This window comes from Scyliorhinus torazame, chromosome 7 (genome assembly GCF_047496885.1).
Source record: "Scyliorhinus torazame isolate Kashiwa2021f chromosome 7, sScyTor2.1, whole genome shotgun sequence".
NCBI lineage: Eukaryota > Metazoa > Chordata > Chondrichthyes > Carcharhiniformes > Scyliorhinidae > Scyliorhinus > Scyliorhinus torazame.
The window spans coordinates 48,847,011-48,869,291 of record NC_092713.1 but is presented as its reverse complement, the minus strand read 5'-3'; the positions used below and the strand labels follow the sequence as shown (position 1 = coordinate 48,869,291).

Sequence of the window (22,281 nt, the reverse complement as noted above, 5' to 3'; positions counted from 1 at the left end):
TGTTGGTTCCTCAACGTATTGGTCCAGAAAACCATCCCATACACACTCCAGAAATTCCTCCTCACTTTTACTGTGACTCTGGGCTGGATTCTCCGTTTGGGAGGCTAAGTCCCCACGCCGGCGTGAAAATGGTGGTGTTTTACGCCAGGAAAACTGGCGCAAATCAGCCACCCATTTCCTGCTCCGGGGAGGTGCAAGCAGCCAGGCAGCGAGCTGCCAATACGGCCTGGAGCATTGCCGGGTCCGTGGCCGCACATGCGCACGGCGGTGTCCTGCAGCAGCCCGCAGTCCCGGCCCGCAAAAATAGTCCCCCCCCCTTGGCTGGCTTGCGCCCTCTGGACTGCCCCCCCCACAGTGCCCACAGCCCTGAATAATGCCCCCCCCCGCCCACGGATCGGCCCAACACTGACTGTGGCGCCGCTGGACTGAGTCCGCAGCTGCCACACTGAGTTCCCGATGGGTGAGACCACACGTGTCCCACGCCGCCGGGAACGCGACCGGTCGGGGATGGAGCATCATAGGGAGGGCCTCAGGTAATGGCCTGAGGCTGTGGATACGTCATGCGGCGTACTCCTAGAGTACTCCTAGAATGTGGTGCCGCCCCCGATTTTGCCATCATCGGGGATTCTCCACCCTGTCGGCGAACGCAATGTTGGCACCGGGGATCGGAGATATGCAGATTAAAGTCACCCATAATTACAGATGTTCCTTGAACACATGTATCTCTGATTTCCTGTCTAATGCTATTCCCAACAACACCACTGCAGTTTGGTGGTCTGTGTACCACCCCTACAAATGTTTTTTCCCCATGGTGGTCCTTAACTCAACCTGTACAGATTCCACATCGTCTATGCTAATATCTTTCCTCAATGGTGTATCAATATTTTCTTTAGTCAACAATGCAACTCCACCACCTTTCCCTTCCTGTCTGTCCTTCCTAAAAACTGCCCTCAATGTTTAGTTCCCATCCTTGTTCACCTTGGAGCCATATCTCCATGATTCCAACTATATTATACCCCTTTACAGCTATCTGCGCAACTAACTCATCCATTTTATTTTGAACACTCCGAGCATTCAGGTATAAAAAACGTTAAGGCTAGTCCTTTTAACATCCCTTGACGGGTCCCTACAATTGTTTACAGTTGCTGATACTGGCCTCGTTTCTCTGCCTATGTCTTTTCTTATTCTCCTTGCCCTGCTCTGAATCCTTACATAGGTGTAATTTCCCATCCCCCTGCCATATTAGTTTAAACACTGCCCAACCTTCTCCAGCAAGTACCCCCCCTATGACATCAGTCCCTATCCTGCCCAGGTGTAACCCGCCCAGTTTGTACAGGTCCCACCTCCTCTAGAACCAGTTCCCACCTCCCCTTCCAGGCCCCGCCCCCCCCACCCCCACGCCTTCCCTTTCACACCCTTCACTTGATCAACCTTTACGAGGCCCCTTCATATCCGTCCTTCACCCCTCCCACCCTTACCCTCATCCCCCCTTTCGTGGGCATGGCTCCCATCAGGCCCTGGCATGCTGGCAGTGCATCTGTCAGTCTCGCAGTGCCAACCTGGCAGTGCCACCCAGGCAGTGCCATCCTGGCAGTGCCACATGGCCACTTTGGTGCCAACTGGGCAGCACCACCCGGGTACCTTGGCAGTACCAGCCTGGCAGTGCCACCCAGACACCTTGGCAGTACCAGGGTGGTAGTGCCAGTGTGCCAATGTCAAAGTGTCCAGAGGGAGAGCCAGAGTGCCACCCTGCCCTGTCCTTGACCTCCTCAGGTGCCGTTATGTCCACATTTGTGTGGACCAGTGCTAAACGATGCCATGGCCTTCTGGCTCATTTAAATATATTTATCTGGATCTCGCCCAGTGAGGTCCAGATCGCGACGTCTTGCGGGATCCTGTTAAATCGCACGAGGTGTCCCGAGCATCGCAAATCTTGCGAGATTTAATGGCTTTGTCGTGTCACCAAGTCGGGCGCGATGAAGCCGTTCGTTCATGCCCATTCTCTCCCTCTCTCAAACAAACTCACTCTCTCACTGAAACACACTCTTCCTCACTCTCTCCCATCTTCCGCAGTTCTTTACTCACCTGGGTCCACCACACTTCCTCCCCCATTCTGGGCCCGCCACACTTTCACGTCTCCCACGTTCCCCCCTCCCCGCACCAGCGTGCACCTTTAGCCCACTGAGTCAGCTGTGCCTTTGCTCCCAGGCCCCAGCAGCCTTTAGCACACTCCCCACTCCCAGTGTTCGCTGCTCCTCCAATCAGAAACCATTTTGCTCCCTTATTTGCTGCAGATAGACTCACTGTTGAGCCTATCAGCAGCAAAAATGGAAAAGGAGCGGACTGTGGTTGGAGGAGTTACAAAATCATGAATCTCACTTACCTACCTTACCAGCATTTTGAACAGGGCCTCCAGGGTCTCATTGAGCGTCTACATGAGCTGCAATGCGGCCTGCAGGTAGCCAGTTGGGCAAGCCTGATACATTCTTGACAAGTTATACACCAAGATGACTTGAACGTAGGTCAGCATTCCTTCATCGTCACTGGATCAAACTCCTGGAACTCAGACTTGGACCTGGGTCAGCATTCCTTCATCATCACTGTATTAATTAAACTCCTGAAATTCACTTCCTAACATTAACAGGGATACCATTCAGTCCAAGGTCAGCAATGTTCAAAGTGTTGGTCCATCAGCATCTCCTCAGGTCAGATTGTAGCCACTTAAATTGGCCAACTCCCGATTCAAAATGGCGAACGGCGAAGGCTGATGGGAAAGTCAGCCAACGAGACAAAAACCAGCAGCTGCAGGTTTGCTGTGTATTTACCTCTGCAAAAACCAGACAACATCGATACCAGCGACCATCAGCAAAACAAAGTGAACATTCATCTGCATACTGATGAACAATCCCCAGGAACAATAAGTAACATTTTGACACACAAAGCAAAGCCAGACTCCTCGGCGCCAGCTAGGGCCAAAACAAAGGAGGTGAACGAGCACCTCCAGACCGCCCATCGATCAGGGAACCGCTCCAGTATTGGAGAAAATCGAACCAAGCGATTGGGACAAAGTCCAATCACTTGGGAACAGGTAGAGGGTCCGCCCCGAAAGGCGGGAAGCCCCTGGGTACTATAAGAGTTGAGCCCCAAGTTCAAATCGCTCTCTTCTTCACCTCTCCGCTCTCTTCACGCTCTCTTCTTCCTGCCCGGGTCACCCAGCAAAAGGAACCAACATTGACCGTGACCGGTGCAGTGACTCCAGTGATCATCGAACTCGTAAATCTTAATTCAACGCTCGCTACTAGATAGGCGCTCCTAGCTACCAATCCGTACCAACTTCGAATCCCGCAGACTCGGAACCCGAACGAAAGGCCATTTGTTTCCCTGACCTGGTGGGCCAGTTCAAAGTTAAGTATAGGCCTGTTAGTTGTAGAAGTAGCTTAGAAGTAGAATTTATGCATGAGTAGTGATTACTGTGTATAATAAATGTGCTTTGATTTAAATCTTACTAATCGGTGTATTGGATTATTGATCATTACTCGGACTTGAACCTCGTGGCGGTATCATAAAGATACTTGGCAACTCGAGAGCAAAGGTAATAAAACAGAGCAATTGAACTAAGGCAAAGTTAGCAACAAGATGAGGGGCAATTGTTCCATACAGGTACTCACACAATTAAAATCATGGAGAGCGACTGTTCAATTGTTCCAGTTCACCATAAGCTTTAACCACACAACGCCTGTCTTGTATTAGACGCTGTGAATAGATTAACATTGTAACTGGTTTCATGAGGAAGACACTTAAGGATGTTCGAATGCAAAAGTGCCTAATTTGAATCATCTAGCCAAGGTACAAAATTCTGAGTTTTCATGTTTTATGTTTTTTATGTCAAGTGTTTGGGAAATGTGAGTCGGCTAATTAGCCAACTCTTTCTCTGTATGTGCTCTAATTTCAGCAGAATGATCCATGATCTTCATTATGAAGAAGTCTGTTGTAAAGTTAATTGAATTATTTCCACATGTTTTATTTATTTTTAAGTGCCAATTACTGTCAGTTGCGCAACTAGTTTTGTGCTGTTGGTGTCTCAGGGCCCAATGGAAACAATCAAATTTTCACCCATTTAATTGCACTCAGAATATTTTACAATCATGAGAGAATTGAGATTTTTACCCTCAATAGCTTGCATTAACCCTGTCTCTGAATATTAGTTACCCTGGCCCAGACCATACTATGTGTTAGCAGTATTAGCGAAAGAACGCTTAGTACATTCTTACAATATGCTATTGCCCATTATTGGAGCAGAGGAATTAACTTGTCCAAAGTAGATGATGTAATTAATGCTAAATGATATCCTCAGATAGACGAGGCCCTGAAATTCCTGAGGCTGGAGTTCACTTAGACATGGATTAGAAACTGGCTGTGATTGGATTCTTCCCCATTTGGTCAGGACCTTTACCTATTGATCCTCCATCCTACTTCCAACAGGGACATTACGCAGTCCACCTGAGGACACTTACCATAAGACGTAGGAGCTGAAGTAGGCCATTCAGCCCATCAAGTCTGCTCCACCATTCAATGAGATCATGACTGGTCTGATATGATAATCCTCAACTCAATTTTCCCACCTTATCCTCATAACCCTTGATTCCCCAAGTGATTAAAAGTTGAACTTTGAGCTGAGGCAGCTTCTCTCATCTGCCCTTCAATTCACCAATGGACGCACCATCCATACAAATCACCTCGCTCTTGGCTCGCCACCTTTAAGCAATGACAAGTGGAAGTTCTGCTCTGCTACACTTCACTTTTTTATGCCGCAAAATCCGTTGACCAAGGTTTCTAAATTATGATTTTCAATTTCTCTTCCATTCTCCAGTCTCCCACTTGCTGCTTTCACTGTCCATTCTGAAAGGAAACAGATCATAATCATGACTTCCTCTGGCATTAATTGCAACATTGTGAAGGAATCTGATGCGGGCAATGGACTAACGTCAGTGGTTTGAGTGCAAATCTAACTCAAACTGATTTAACAAGCCATCCTGCTATGTCTATGTGGCTTATGTGGAATGAGCTTGGCATCGATAAGACCATAAGAAATAGGAACAGGAGTAAGCTATTCAACACTTCGAGCCTGCTCCGCCATTTCTTAAGATCAAGGCCGACCTAAAACTCAGTTATTCCACTTTCCTGTCTTCTCTCCGAACCCCTTAATTTCTCTCCTGATTAAAAGCCTATCGCTCTCAACCTTGTAAATGTTCAAGGACTCAGCCTTCACAGCTCCCTGGGGTAAAGCATCCCAAAATTATTCCTCAAATTAGTCTTAAATGAGCACCCCCTCTGCGACTCTGCCCTCTGGTTCTACATTCTACCATGAGTGGAATCCTCCTCCCAACATTTACCCTGTCTAACCCCCAAAGAATCTTGTATGTTTCAATCATAGCACCGCTCACTCTCCTGAACTCTAAGGCGCACCGACCAAACCTGTTTGATCTTTCCTCATATGGGAATCCCTCCAAACCCAGGATCATCCGAGTAAACCTCCTCTGTACTGCCTCCAATTATAATACCTTTCCTTAAATAAGGGGACCAAAACCGTACACAGTATTCTAAATGTGGCCTCACTAGTACCATGTACAGTTGCAGCAACATCTCTTTCCCTTTATACTCCAGCCCCCTTGAAATAAAAGCCAGCATTCCATTTACCTTCACCGTGTGCGAGCTTTCTGGGTTCCATGAACAAGGACCCCCAAGCCCCTTCATACTACAGCTTTCTGCAGTCTCTTTCCATTTAAATAATAATTCCTCTTCTCATTCTTTCTTCCAAAATGAACAAGCTCACATTTTCCCACATTGAATTCCATTTGCCAATTTTATGCCCACTCACTAAATCTGCCAATATCTCCCTGTCAATATTCTCTTTCCAACCTGCCTTCCCTCCCACCTTTGTATCATCCACAAATTGTGCCACAGTGCACTCTGTTCCTTCCTCCAATTCATTGTATATATTGTGAAGAGCTGCAGTCCCAGCACTGATCCCTGTGGCACTCCACTGGTTACTGCCGTCCAGTCTGAGATAGACCCTCGTATCTGTGGTAAACCACTGTAGTATATTATATGTATTGTGGTAAACTGCTACTGTATTACATGTAATGTGGTAAACCACTGCCTGATTGCTCCGCCTTCCCTCGGGCTCGGTATGAAGGTGGCTGATCTCCGCTTCTGCCCCAGTTCGGGATCAGAGGCCAGGAGGCTTTCTGTTTAACTTATTAAAGCCTCAGTTATGTTCATTACTCGTCTTGTGTTCATTGATGGCACATCAATTTAATAAGCTAAACTTCGAAGATGAATTCATCGCTCAAGCCAGATTGCCTGGAGTTGGACCCACAGGCAGCCGACGCCACTGCAACATTCGAGCACTGGCTAAGCTGCTTCGAAGCTTACCTCAGATCCTCCACCGAAGACGTCACCAACCTCCAAAAGCAGTAAATACTCAACGCACGGCTGAGCCCGCAAGTTTTCCTTCTTATCAGAGATGCCCCCTCGTGTGCGGAGTCGATAATGCTGCTGAAGGGACAATATGTAAAGTCTGTAAACGAGGTGTATGCTAGGCACCTTCTTGCCATGAGGGGACAACGCCCCAGAGAAACACAAGCTGAATTCCTGCGTGCCTTGCGGTTACTCAGCTGGAACTGTGATTGCCAGGCAGTATCAGAGTATCGGCTACCCAACACACGGAGCTGTTGATCAGGGATGCCTATGTCGCAGGCGTTAAATCGAATTACATCCGCCAGCGATTGCTAGAAGGGAGTACACTCGGCCTCCCAGAGACAGTGCAGCTCTCAAACCCGCTGGAGGTGGCCTTCCAGAACATGAAGGCCTACACCTCCGACCATGCGGCAGCCTCGTGGACCTTGTGGGCGCCGCCATCATCCGACTCGAGTGTGGCGCTAGCCTGTGCCACGCAGCAGCCCGCCAACGTCGGAAGCCCGAAGTGCTACTTTTGCGGCCAGAGTAAGCATCCCAGACAACGCTGCCCTGCACGGAACGCGACTTGCAACGGGTGTGGGAGGAAGGGCCACTTTGCTAAAGCCTGCCAGGCCCGATCTGTCCCTAAAATTCCTAGGCCCGCAGTGCTGCCTGCTGCCTGTCGGGGCCGCTCCCAGCTGCCGCGCCATGTGTGACCCGTGGGGGCCGCCATCTTCACCGCCATCTTCAATTTCGCCCGCCACGCGTGACCCATGGGGGCCGCCATCTTTGACGCCATCTCCGATGCCACACGCGACCCATGGGGGCCGCCATCTTGGGATCACTCCACAGCCTCCCGGGACCCCTGCTCACCCGGTCGTACGCTGGCCGCCGCTACCTCCGACCGGCCCATCCATCACCTTCCGACGCTCGCCTCCATCACACTCAACCAGTCTCGACCTCATCACCTCACAAAATCCACGATGACCATATGGATCAACGGGCACGAAACAGCCTGCCTTTTCGACTCCGGGAGCACAGACAGCTTCATACACCCAGATACGGTAAGGCGCTGCTCCCTCCCAATTTTACCCGCGACCCAGAAAATCTCCCTGGCTTCCGGATAACATTCAGTAGAAATCCAGGGGAACTGTGACGCGACCCTTACTATACAAGGCGTAGAGTACACTAACTTTAAGCTCTACATCCTTCCAGATCTCTGCGCTGCCCTATTACTGGGGCTCGACTTCCAGTGCCACCTCCAAAGCCTTACCTTAAAGTTCGATGGACCCCTGCCCCTCTCACCGTCTGTAGCCTCGCGACCCTTAAGGTCGCCCACCCTCGCTCTTAGCTAACCTCACTCCGGACTGTAAGCCCGTCGCTTCTAGGAGCAGACGATACAGTGCCCGGGACAGGACCTTTATCAGGTCGGAGGTCCAGCGCCTCCTACAAGAGGGGATCATTGAGGCTAGTACCAGCCCCTGGAGAGCCCAAGTGGTGGTCGTCAAGACTGGGGAGAAGCACCGGATGGTCATCGACTATAGTCAGACCATCAACCGGTACATGCAGCTCGATACGCACCCCCTCCCCTGCATATCTGACATGGTCAACCAGATTGCGCAGTATCGAGTCTTCTCCACAGTTGACTTGATGTCCGCGTACCACCAGCTCCCTATCTGCCCGGAGGACCGCCAATACACTGCCTTCGAGGCAGATGGCCGCCTCTACCACTTCCTCAGGATCCCCTTCAGCGTCACCAACGGGGATTCGGTCTTCCAACGGGAAATGGACTGAATGGTTGACCAGCACGGGCTGCGGGCCACGTTCCTGTGCCTAGATAATGTCACCACCTGTGGCCATGACCAGCAGGACCATGACGAAAACCTCCGGCATTTCCTCCACACCGCTAAACTCCTTAACCTCACCTACAATAAGGAGAAGTGCATTTTCCGCACAACCCGCCTAGCCATCCTTGGCGACGTTGTGGAAAACGGAGTCCTAGGGCCCGACCCCCTCCTGGAACTTCCCCTCCCCCACTGCCCCAAGGCCCTGAAGAGATGGCTGGGGTTCTTCTCTTACTATGCCCAGTGGGTCCCCAATTATGCAGACAAGGCCCGCCCACTTAATAAATCCACCATTTTTCCCCTGACGGCTGAAGCCCGCCTGGCCTTCAACCGCATCAAGGCAGATATTGCCAAAGCCGCGATGCATGCTGTGGACGAGTCCATTCCGTTCCAGGTGGAGAGCAATGCGTTGGACTTTGTCCTGGCCGCTACCCTCAACCAGGCGGGCAGGCCCGTGGCTTCTCCCGTTCCCTCCATGCCTCTGAAATTCGACACTCCTCCCTCGAGAAGGAAGCCCAAGCCATTGTAGAAGTAGTGCGACATTAGAGGCATTATCTGGCCGGCAGGCGATTCACTCTCCTCAATGACCAACAGTGTTTAACAATACACAGCGGGGCAAAATCAAGAACGACAAGATTCTGGGGTGGAGGATCGAACTCTCCACCTACAACTACAAGATCCTGTATCGACCGGGGAAGCTCAATGAGCCCCCAGATGCCCTATCCCGCGGTACATGTGCCAACGCATACGTAGACCGACTTTGGGCCCTTCACAATGACCTCTGCCACCCGGGGGTCACCTGTTTTTTTCATTTTATCAAGGCTTGCAATCTGCCTTACTCCATCGAGGAGGTCAGGACCGTGACTAGGGACTGCCAGGTCTGCGCGGAGTGCAAACCGCACTTCTATCGGCCCAACAGAGCGCACCTGGTAAAGGCCTCTCGCCCCTTTGAGCGCCTCAGCATCGACTTCAAAAGCCCCCTCCCCTCCACTGACCGTAACGTGTACTTCCTCAACATTGTTGACGAATACTCAAGTTTCCCCTTTGCCATCCCGTGCCCTGACATGTTCTCTGCAACTGTCATCAAGGCCCTGCACAGTCTCTTCACCTTGTTCGGGTTCCCCACCTACATCCATAGTGATCAGGGTTCCTCCTTCATGAGCGACGAGTTGCGTCAGTTCCTGCTTAGCAAGGGCATCGCTTCAAGCAGGACGACCAGCTACAACCCCCTGGGCAATGGACAGGTGGAGAGGGGGAACGCGACGGTCTGGAAGGCCGTCCTGTTGGCCCTATGGTCTAGAAGTCTCCCAGTCTCCCGCTGGCAGGAGGTCCTCCCCGATGCACTCTACTCCATCCGGTCACTCCTGTGCACTGCCACCAGTGAAACCCCTCACGAACGTATGTTTGCCTTCCCTAGGGAGTCCCCCTCCGGGGTCTCGCTCCCGTCCTGGCTGACAGCATGTGAGGAGTCATAAATCGGATCCCCTCGTCGAGAAGGTCCTGCTCCTCCATGCCAATCCACAATATGCCGACGTGGCACATCATAACGGGCGGCAGGACACAGTCTCCCTCCGGGATTTGGCACCTGCAGGTTCCCCAGCGACCATCACCACCACCCCCGACCGTACACCATCTCCCTCCACCATTACCCAGCTACTTCAAGATCTGGCACCCGCAGACCCACCGACAACCATCACCACCACCCCCGCCTCTATGCCGCCCCTTCCCCCCCCCCCCACCCCCCCATGGATTCAACTACTGGGTGAAGAAGAGGACAACACGCTCCCAGATGCGCAGGTCTCGACACCAGTGCCCACATCACAGCCGGGACTGAGGCGATCACGGCGGAAGGTCAAGCCTCCCGACAGACATGACCTTTAAGTCCATTTCACCCCCGCTGGACTCTTTTTTTAACAGGGGGTGAATGTGGTAAACCACTGTAGTATATTATATGTATTGTGGTAAACTGCTACTATATTACATGTACACTGCCTGATGGCTCCGCCTCCCCTCGGGCTTGGTATAAAGGTGGCTATTCTCCGCCTCTGCCCCAGTTCGGGATCAGAGGCCAGGAGGCTTTCTGTTTAGCTTGTTAAAGCCTCAGTTATGTTCACTACTCGTCGTGTGTTCATTGATGGCACATCAGTATCACTACTTGCTGCTTCTGAACCCAGTTCCTGAATTATACACAAATCCACAGCACAAAGTTCCCTACCAAAAGTCAAAAGCCACCATGTCTTACTTTAATTCCACTTCTCCTGGGCATCCGTTTCTCTGATGTTTAAGCCGACGTGCAACTTTCTCTGTTATTCTCTGTTATTATTCTTGGTTGGGTTTTCCTGATTTTAATTCTTGGTCTGCTGCTGTAACCTCAGTTTTTTGCCCTGCCATTGGGAATTTTTCACTCCAGGCTGAGCGATCTCTCATTTGTTCCTGGTGGTGCTCACCTTCTTCTGAACTCTGCTCCACTGTAACCGAATGACCTTTCCTTTGCTACTTTTTTGCCCACTTGCAATAGAGGAAGCTATTGGGCACGATTTAATTAGATGGGAATAAAGTCCCATAGTGAGCGCGTTTAGTCGCATGTTTCCTGCGCTCACAGCGGCGAGAAACACAAGGCTATAAAATGTGACCAGCGTCAGATAAGGGGCCTCAATAGGGAACGCGTGGCCGAGGCCACACATAGCCCCGTTTTGTGCACCGAGGAGCTCCGCTCGTCGGATCTCCTCTGTGTAGCAAGGGATTGGATGGCATTCCCGCACCCCCTCCAACACCCGCGAAGGGCCTCCCCGGCCTGAGCGCACCAATGCACAAAATGCCAGCTTCAAACCTTCGCAGTGCCAACCTGGCAGTGCCATCTGGACACCTTGACAGTGCCAGGATACCACCCGACCCAAAGGACAAGCACGCGGGGGCCTCCGATCCTCCTGGTCCCCATTTGTGGAGACCAGTACTGAACGGCGCTCGCCGAGGTCTCCGAGGGTAATTTGCGAATCTGCACATTAAAGTGAGACTAGCTCTCTTGCTTTATTATGCAGTTTTGCTAAAAAGTGATTGCACCCACAATGGGCGGGATTCACATTACAACGTCTCGCGAGATCGCATTAGACCTCGCGAGGCGTCGCGAGCCAGGTAGATCCCGGGTGCGGCCATTAAATCGTGCCCGTTATTTCTTTTGTTGATTGATGCTTTTCCCAATCTGGCAGAGTTCGATACGGACACTGGAAATCAAAAATGTCAAACGTTGACATTTCTCATTCTATGTCCAAAAAAAGTAAATAATTTCTGAATTGTTCCTTTTTCCTGTGCTCTTGATGTCACACAGTTCTGTAACATTATTGATCATGTCAAGAAAGCAGTCGTATTGTCAATACATGCTCAGGTTAATGGAATTCTAAAAAGGTTTTCATCAGATGTGTCTCCCTTCTGACCATTGTACCTTGATGCGTGACTATTTTTTTCAATTCATTCAACATTTCCTTGAGTGACAAATTAGAGTCCTGCATTTCTGCTATAAACTAAACGCAATTCCCACACACTTGTTTTAATAAAATCATTCTTTAGAGCAACAAAAGCAATATCATTTTGATTTTAAACTTAACATTAGGAATGCTAATTTATGTGATGTCTGTAGTTTTCTTCCATTCCCTGTAGAAATAAATCTGTAGGCTGTTTACTTGTATCTTCAGTATTAAACAAATTGATGTTTTTAATATTAACAGATTTAATTGTGGAAGGCCCAGCCAGGTATGCTTGGGGCAGAATCTGAGACCTGTGAATTTGATCATAACCAAAAGCAGCTACAATGGGAGTGGGCACTCTGTCAGGCAACACATTGGCCCAAATTCTTTGGTCTTCAGATTGTTGGAGACCGGATGCATGCCCAGGACGTGTGAACCTCTGTGGGATTGGCTTGTGAAATTTCAGCTTCCAATGACAATTCCCCTGCTCCCTGAGACCCTCTGTAAACGTTGCTCAGGTTGAGTTAGAATCGGGACAGTTCTGAATTATTTACCGAGGTAGTTACTCAGGAAATGTTAGACAGATTGAAACAGAGCCTAATACGTGAGTAACTTCACAACTGATCCCCAATCACCACCCACCCCCCTCCCCGCATCACCAGTCCCATCTTCACTTGACCTGAACCAACTATCTCCTGACCACCCAACCACCTGTTGCATCTAAACCGACTACCCTCTTATCCTGACCCCCTGACTCAAGCACCATCCCCCCCATCCCAACTGACCATCTACCACCTCATCCACCTACCACCTCAGCCACCAACTGAGGTGCCACCTCAGTCACCTGCCTCCTCACTCACCCTCTCGCTTTATCACCCTTACCCACCTTACAAATGGCACCCACCTACACACTTACCCATCTTCACCAATCCATTCAGTTATTTAACTACCCATTCACTAACATTCATTCACTAACATTTAAGCGGAACCTTTAAACCTACCATATGTGCCATAAAAATGGGGTGCGTCCTATCTTATCCAACTCTACTTTGCTTCGACAGAGATCCCTAATGGGCGCTGTGCTGTACATTTCTAGGGAAGCTGGGTTCAGAAGGTCCGGGTAGAAATGTGCAGCAGCATTGAGTCGGGGGACGTTGCGATTACAGCTGCAATCCAATGATCATTGTCACAGCGCGGAAGATCCGGGTCATTGTATTTGTGCTACCTGCTGATTATCATGGCCAAATCCTCCAATCAACATGGGAATCACTGCGTCACGCACTCAGTTAGAAAACTGCACACTTACCCGAGTCACTCAGTGTAGGAATCATCCATACAGAGATCTGCAAAGGGAATCAATGCAGAAGGCACGCTCCCTTTTTATTGAAGATGTGCACCTACTTCACCCCTGACCCAAGGTCACTTGGGCAGCAGCTCAGCCTTTCGAGACTAATGAGAAAATGGGTCTTCACAGAGTCAATCACCAGGAATAAGGAGGAACAAGAGCTGAAAGATGATCAATGGCCACTTCAGAGCCACTTCCTGCCCAGCTTCACATTTTAGACTGCAAGAAGATTGAAGCTCCCTGGGGGAAGACCAAAGTACAAGTAAATAACATCTCAGACGGGAAGGGGGCTTGCACCTCCATTGGCCATTTTCGGTCCAGTAGCCTCAGGATCTCCCTTCTCATTGGAGTTTAAATTGGCTGTAGGCCAGCTGGGGTTGGCGGGGATGTGTGCCCCATCAACTCTTTGAATGGTGGGAAAGAAGACCCTGCCATTGGAAAAATTCAGGCCTGTGATTCTATACTCCATTGGAACACGAGGCTAGGAAAAGGAACACACAAGACAGGAGCTGTTGTCTGACAGCAGAGCCATTTAGAATTATGTCTATGGACTATTAGATATAGATATAATTGTGTTGCTTGATAAAATCGTATTTTTTTCTGACCTGAAACTTTTCTCTTCAAAGATACTGCCTGACTTGCTGAGTAATTCCAATATTTCCTGTTTTTCTTTCAGATTTCCAGCATCAACGGTATTTTGCTTTTATACCACTTTTTATGGCTCTCAGAACATTGGATGCAGGAGGCTGGGTCCCTGGATTCTGCTGATTGTGGCAGTATGGGGGCAGAGAGTTGTTACACCAGGCCAATGGTGCTGTGCCAGCAGGAGAAAGAGATAGTGAGATGCCATTTGTCCATCCTGTCCTTACCTGCTATGTCCTCTCTGCTGACCATTGATTTCTGGATGGTAGGATCGCATCCGATTTTCCATCTGGGCTAACGTGGGAAGCATGCCCTGTCATTTGCCATTGAAGGGCGCATTTAGGTTTACTGGAAATGCCATCTGGAAAATGGGATCAGCAAGGTGAGGGGTAAATAGGTAGGGAGAGAGTGGTAAAATTGCAATTATACAGCCACTTTCACATCCTAATGTTGTTCCAGGGGCTTCACAACCCAATTAAGTAGTTTTGAAGTAAAGTCATCTTTATGATGTAAGGATACATTACAGAAAATTGCCCACAGCGATGACCCATACAGGCAACAAGAAATACAACCAGGTAATCTGTTTCAGTGATGTTGGTTGAGGGAAAAATATTGGCCAGGATACTGGGAGAACTTTGCTTTTCTTCCTCAAATACCGCCATGGGATCTTGTGCACCCATCTGAGACAGCAGCTGGAACATCCAGTTAATGTTTAATGGATTCAGACGGTGAATTGTTGACTTTGAATTGAGAATTCAAATCAGAATATCTTCGTAGTGGTGAGAGTAGCAACTGCAGAGGAGCCAAAGGAATTTAGGTCTCCAGGTACACTTATCATGAAATATCAGCTAACAGATGTCAAAAGATTGCTGGAATGTTCGCTTTTATCTCCGGAATCAGAATACGATACTGAGTAAAGTACACTTTAATGTAAAGAGCCTTTGTCAGATTGCATCAGGAATACTGCGCACAGTCCTGGGTACTTAACCCCAGGAAAGACAAAAACAGAAAATGATGGAAATATTCAGCAGTCGGACAGCAACGGTGGAGAGAAACAAAGGTAACTGGCGGGATCCTTCAAACATGCCCTATGGTGATGCGCATCAATATAAATACATGTAGGCTAGCTAGACACTAGAGGGAGCCCCAGAAACATCACACACACACATTCAACTCATAGATCAGTTAGATAGGACGCGACCAATGGACATTCACAATACACACGGAGGTGACACGACCACAGGGGGGCATTACACCAATAGTGTCGAACCCGAGTAATAGAAGTGTAAATAGTTTAATGAACGTGTTGAAGTTATCTCCACGTCTGAACCTTCCTTTGTCAAGTGCACCACAAGGAAGCTACTTATGTTACAACTACAACATAACAAATCATGGTACCAGGGCTGAACTGTTTCAATCCACATAGCCATATCTCAGCACAACCAGCAACGATACCCAGGCAAGATGTTCGAGATCTGGATTCCGCAGCAGCTCCAGTGCCACGGCGATCTCCGCGAAAACTGGTGGGTATTTCGACAAAAGTTTGAAATCTTCCTGGTGGCAGCTGAACTAGAAGACCTGGCCGGTGCTGAAAGGGCAGAGCTTCTCCTCACCATAGCTGGTGCCAGAGCAGAAGAAATCTTAAAAAAATTCAAGTTCTCCAAAGGGCAAAACAGGAGCGACTTCCAGGCAGTCCTGGACAAATTTGGCAAATACTGTGAGGAAAACACACTCTAACCAGCAAGAAAAGGTATGAGAAGCCCCAGTACTCACCACAATGCCGAGATCCCGGAGCAGAGAACAGTTTTGATCGGTGGCCATCTTTCTAAAGAGTCTGCACTTGCACAGTTGCGCGAGAAGCGCACAGAACGGAAGGTCCGTTTGCGCATGCGCGAGACGCGCGCGTGCGCAATCACGAAAACGGCCATCGATAAAGGAACAGCGATCTGCGCGTGCGCAATCGCTTCCTACACGCTACGTTACATGTGTCATGACATCAGAGGCCCCGGACCACGCCCATTTAAAGGGGAAACCTCTCAAATCAAAGAAAAAATCTAGAAAAGCCATAAAACAACTTTCCTTCACCTGGAATGACAGCATAATGCCTCAAATTGAACCAGGGAATGAAATTAACCTCCAAAGAACCCTGCAACAAGCAGTTACCTATGCCCAAACCGATGATTCCGACCTTGAATACTTCGATACTGACCTTTACATTTTCTCTGGACCTCGCGAGCCCAATGCGAGCTCCGACGCAAACAGTGATGATATGGTCCTAGAAGACAACGACTCAGACGAACCTTTCATCTTGGGAGGCTACCCCAGTACCAAATCCGAACCGCAACTAGACGTGTTGCATATTGGCGACCCCCGTATTGAATCCGGTGCAGACGCGGATTCGTTCTTCGGATTTGAGGATCTTCAGCCCAGCAGATATGACATCCCGACTCGTGAGTGCAGGATTATGCTGCAGCCTGAAACCAAGAGACAGAGAGCGGTACAAGCCCACAGAGAGCGGCCTGCTGTCACATAGAGCGTGGTCCACGCACCACTCAGGGTTCCCGACTCTACGAAAGAAGACACGCAAGACTCCACGTCGCAGTCCTTGCATGAACAAGAAGTGACTCCAGTGTCACAAGCCTCCACAGCGAGCTCGTGGACAGACTCCACGATAGAAGAAACGCAAGACTCCAGAGCGCAGTCCTTGCACACACAAGACGTGACTCCAGTGTCACAAGCCTCCGCAGCGCGCTCGTCGACAGCCTCCACGATGGAAGCAACGCAAGACTCCAACGCGCAGTCCTTGCAGGAACAAGATCATGAGGGTCTAGCAACCTCCTCTGACCAACTAGCGGCAGACGATGCGATTCTGCCATGCTCAAGTAAACAGCAAGAAGACTATGACAGTCTACCACGCTCCAGTGCACAGCAGGATGACCATGACGGTCTATCATGCTACAGTGAAGAACAAAGCGACGATGACAGTCCAAGCCCAAATGAAGGACAACAGCAAGAAAATGACAGTCCACCCACATTGTTTGCACCACCAGATGAAGACTCTGACAATTTACCCAACCCAAGTGAACAACAAGAAGCTACTGAGGATCTACCCACGCTATGTGAGACGAGTGACGACAGCATCCCTCTTCCCATGCAAGATGTGCAAAGTGACAGACCTCAGCTAGTGTATACAGAGGCACTCGACGATCACTGTGAGACCACTGGTGACTCCGGTGACACCACGATACATCCACCCCCATTCGCTCGAATCTCTCCACAAGTCAATGCATTCCTGCATGTTCCGACTCCAGGCGTGCACCTTCAAGAAATCTCAGCTGACTCCAGTGAACCTGCGAGGACTCCGGATGGGGAGCATCAACAAACCAACACTGACTCAGTTAAAACAGACCAGACTCCAGATGGGAGCAACCAACCGTCGACTCTGATTCACGTAAGCCGGACTTTACTCCAGGCAGGGAGTGCCGCAACCTCAGTGATGGCATGCTCAGGGTGACAGCAGATGCCACAACGACAGGAGATGGATCACTTAACAATTACACTGGGTCAGTAATAACAAGCAGCGGCTACAGTCCAAGAGGAATACACCAATATTCACCACAGCTGTATCCACACATTCTTTCCACACCAGCAGTGCAGCCAATGACAGCTCATGCTAGACAAACCCAGTATTCAGACATGCAGCAGCCAGCAGTCTATGCACCATATTCTCAAACAGGCCAGCACTACGGATTGCCCATTAATGGAATCAAGACCGAAGGAGGACTACTGCAAGCGCAATCTGCACTACAGACTGGATGCCTTAGTTACAGCCCAGGTTTTGCTGTACCCCAGCCTGGCCAGATGGCACATTCCTATCAGATGCAAAGTTTTAGTTTCACACCATCACCAGGTATTTATGCGAGCAGAAATTCTGTTTCCAATTCGACAAGCTTCAATGGTTCTCAGCAGGATCACCCTTCCAGCACAGCACGTGGCCAGAACCAGTATGTACAGTCTTATCCAACTTCAACATATGGCACATCCATGACCTTAAATGATACTGTTGATGGTACCTCTTCAACATCAACACCTTATCAGCTACAAGATGCCATCCAACAGCACCATCACAAACATCGAAAAAGAAAGGGACTCCAAATCAGACAGCAAAGTGATTTGACCACTTCTTGGTTCCTGTGGCACAGGGGCGTTGATGGCGTTCATAACCAAGAGAGACATTTGATCATGATGATTGATGGTTTTTAGACTCACACGAATGATTGGGACTTATTGTTTAATCACTGTTCCCATGACATACACCTTAACGTATCTACCTGTTTTTTGTTCAATTTCCTTAAAGTGTACAGAAAATATGTAACATATAAAAAAAGGGGGATGTGTTGATGTGCATCAATGTAAATACATATAGGCTAGCTAGACACTAGAGGGAGCACCAGAAACATCACACACACACACACTCAACCAACAGATCAGTTAGACAGGACACGACCAATGGACATTCACGATGCACACGGAGGTGACACGACCACAGGGGGGCATTACACCAACCCATATATAAAGGACACCACACACATGATCTGGCTCTTTCCAGTGGAGACAGTCAGTGAGGGACAGACACTGGGTTGATTCAATATTACACCCACCACGTGGATTGCAGCAACTGGTTAGTCAGTCTGGGTAGCTATTGTAGGATTAGCAGTAGTGTCGGACCCGAGTAATAAAAGTATAAATAGTTTAATAAACGTGTTGAAGTTATCTCCACGTCTGAACCTTCCTTTGTCAAGTGCACCACAAGGAAGCCGCTTATGTTACACCTACAACATAACAAACCATGCCCGATGTTAGGATTTTCCGGTTCCGCTGAAATCAGTGGACGTTTGGTTGGCTCACTGCATTTTCTGACTCCATCCCGCCACGGTGAGGCCATAAAATCTCAGCCAACATCCACGACCCTGAATAAGGAAAGACATACCAGCCTGGGAGTAAGGGGAGCGCAGAGATTAAAGGGTTAAACTGTGAGGACAGGTTGCATAAACTTGGATTATACTTCTGGAATTTAGATGGTTGGGGGCTGCGGTGAGCTAAGAAAAGTTTTTAGCATGGTGAAATAATCAATGGACTCCATACAAAGGAATTATTTCTACTGTTCGGGGTTGCAGAAGAAAGAGGCATAATCTTAAAATTACAGCTGACCCATTTAGGAGTGAAATTAGAAAGCATTTTTCCACAGAAAAGGTAGTGGAAATTTGGAATGCTCGCACCCAAAAGGTTAGTTGTGTTGGGTTAATTGAAATTTTTAGATCAATGAAGTTTTGATAGGTGACAGTATCACAGGGTATGGTGAAGAGGCAGGTAAATGGAGCTGGGATGCAGACCAGCCATAAGAACACAAGAAATATCATCATGGCTGATCTTGGGTTTCAATTCCACTTTCCTGCCCACTCTGCATATCCCTTGATTTTCCAAGACACTAAAAAATCTGTCTGTTCCAGCCTTAAATATAATCAGTGATGGAGCATCCACAACTCCCTGGGATAGAGAATTCCAAAGATTCACCACCCTTTGAGTGAAGAACTCTCTCCTCATCTCAGTCCAAAATGATCGGCCCCTTATACTGAGACTGTGCCCTTGTGTTTTGGATTCTCCAACTAGAGGAAACAATTTCTCAGCGTCTACATTGAATTTTGTAAGTTTCAATGAGATTACCTTTTATTCTTCTAAACTCCAGAGAATACAGTCCCAATTTACTCAGCCTCTCATCACTGGACAATCCCCTCATCCCACGGAATTATTTAGTGAACAGTCACTGTACCACCTCCAATGCAATATCCTTTCTTAAATGTGGAGACCAAAACTGCACAATGTGTTCCAGGTGTGGTCTCACCAAAACTCTGTACACCGCGAGCAAGACTTCTTTATCACGGTACTCCAATCCCCTTACAATCAACGACAACATGCTATTTGCCTTCCCCATTGCTTGCTGCACCTGCATGCTAACTTTCTGTCTCCCAAGTTTCTTTCAGCATCAACACTTACAAGTTCCACATCTTTCAAAAAATATTCTGTTTTTCTGTTTTCACGACCAAATTGAATAACTTCACACTTCCATACATTATACACCATCTGTCATCTTATTGCCCACTCACTTAACCAGTCTATTTCTCTCCAGAGCCTCTCTGCGTTCTCCCCAAAGCTTATCTTTCCTGCTAGCTTCGACTCGTCAGTCAACTTCAGTACAGTATTCTCTGTCTCTTCATCTAATTCGAAGTCATTAATATAGTTTGTAAATAGCTGAGGATCCAGAAATGATTCCTGTGGCACTCCACTATTCACTGCCTATCAACTTGGAAATGGCCCCTTTGTGCCCACTGTCCACTTTCTATCTATTAATCAATCCTTCATCCATGCGAGTATATTACCACTGATTCATGAGCCCTTATTTTGCCTATTAACCTTTACGCATGGCACCTTATCAAATGCCTTTTGGAAATCCAGGTGTACTACATCTACTGGTTCCCCTTTATCTATTACTAGTTATAGCCTCGAAGGACTGTAATAAGTTTGTCAAACAGGATTTCCCTTTGGTAAAACCAAGTTGACTTGTTCTAACCTCATCATGCTTTTCTAAATGCATTGTTAGAACTTCCATAATAATGGATTCCAGCATTTTCCTAACACCTAATGTCAGGCTAACTGGCCTGTCATCCATTGCTTTCTCTCACCAGCTTTTCGTGAAAAGTAGTAACACTTGCCAACTTCCAATCTGATGGGAGTGTTCCGAATCTAAGGAATGTTGTTAAATAATAGCTAGTGTATGTACTGTCTCTGCAACTGTCTATTTAAGGAACCTAGGATGTAGGCCATCAAGCCCTAGGATTTGGCAAATTTTAGTCCCTTAAGTTCCTCCTATACTTTTTCTCTGTTGATGCTAATTTCTTTAATTTCCTCACTTTTTAGCTCCAAGCTTACTGTAATTTCTGATATGAAAATTATGTCTTCTACCGTGAAGACAGACGCAAACAATTGTTTACCACTGTTTACTCTCTTATTTTTTATATACTTAAAAATATTCTTACAATGCGTGTTTATATTTATGACTAGTTTCTCTCATATTATAATTTTTTTCCCTCAACTTTATGGTGACCCTTCCAAAACACTGCAAATCCTCAGCATAGCCACTGTTTTTTAAAAATCATTTTAAGCCTCTTCTTTTAATCTAATACTATCCTTAACTTTGTGAGTGATCAACAGATGGGTATTTCCTGCTGAGCGTTTGTTTTTCAATTGAATGTTTTTAAAAAATATTTTGAATTGTTCGTAAAATGTATTCCACAGTTCATTTATCTCCATACCTTTTAGCCTATTTGCCCAATTAACCTTAACCAGTTCGCCCCTCATGGAGTCGATTCTCCGAACCCCGCGCAGGGCCGGAGAATCGCCGCAACCGTGCCACGACACCCCGATGCCCGCGCGTGATTCTCCGAGGTGGGGAGAATCGGCACCATTTGCGTCGGCACGTTTGACGCGGCACCGCCGATTCTCCGGGCCGGGCCAGAATGGCGCTGGAGCAGTTCACGCTGCTCCAGCCTCCCTTCCCGGCGCCGTTCACCCCAGGTCTCTGCCAGCGGGAACTCTGCGCGAAGGGTCGGGGGCGGCCTGTGGGGCGGGGAAAAGCGATCCTTCACTGGGGGGGGGCCTCCGATGGGGTCTGGCCCGCGATCGGTGGGCCGGCCTCTCCCACCCCGGGCCTACTTTCCTGCGCGGCCGGCCCCTGAACACCGACGCCATGTTGAGTTGGGGCCGACGCGCTGAAGAAGTCCCACGCGCATGCGCGGGTTGGCGCGGCGGCCATTTGGCACCAGAAAGGGAGGCTGGAGCAGCGTGAACTGCTCCAGCGCCATTCTGGCCCCATGTGGGGGATAGAATCGGTCACCCCCGTGCCTGTTTCGCGCCATCGTGAAACGCGACGGCGTTCACGACGGCGCGAACACTTCGTCTCCATTTTGGAGAATCGCCCCCCATATCTTTGTAAATGGATTGTTTTAGGTTTAGGATTCTTGTTTGTGTTTGGAGTCTGTCACTTTCAAAATTAACATGGAATTCAATGATATTAAGATCACTATTACTCAGCGAATCTTTTACTGTGACATAACTAATTAGCCCTGCTTCATTACACAATACTATACCTAAGATAGCTTTAGCTCTGGTCAGTTTCACTGTAAATGGCTTCAAAAAACTTGCATAAAAATATTCTACAACTCATCTTCTAGACCACTCTTGCCAAATTGATTGTTCCAGTCTGTATGAAGATTAAAGTCCTCCACAATTGTTACATTGCCTTTGTCACAAGCTCCAATAATTTATTGTTTAATGCGCTGTAAAACAGTATGACCACTGTTAGGAGGCCTATAAACTACTCCCACCAGTGTTTACTGATTTTTAATTTACACCCATACTGATTCCATTTCATGATCATCTGAGGCCAGATCCTTTCTCATTAATGTCCTACATC

At 48.4% G+C, this 22,281-nt stretch overlaps 1 long non-coding RNA gene across 4 annotated transcripts in view; it reads left to right on the top strand.

Annotated features, from left to right (window-relative positions):
- LOC140427279 (uncharacterized) overlaps window positions 1-22,281 on the top strand; it is a 133,134-nt gene that overhangs the window by 54,899 nt on the left and 55,954 nt on the right. Inside the window, exon 3 of one of the 4 annotated variants that reach the window (XR_011948433.1) lies at window positions 13,786-14,133. The exons of the other annotated variants lie outside the window; for them this stretch is intronic. This is a non-coding gene — a long non-coding RNA (uncharacterized lncRNA). The remainder of the gene's footprint in view (window positions 1-13,785; window positions 14,134-22,281) is intronic. 4 annotated transcript variants of the gene reach the window in all.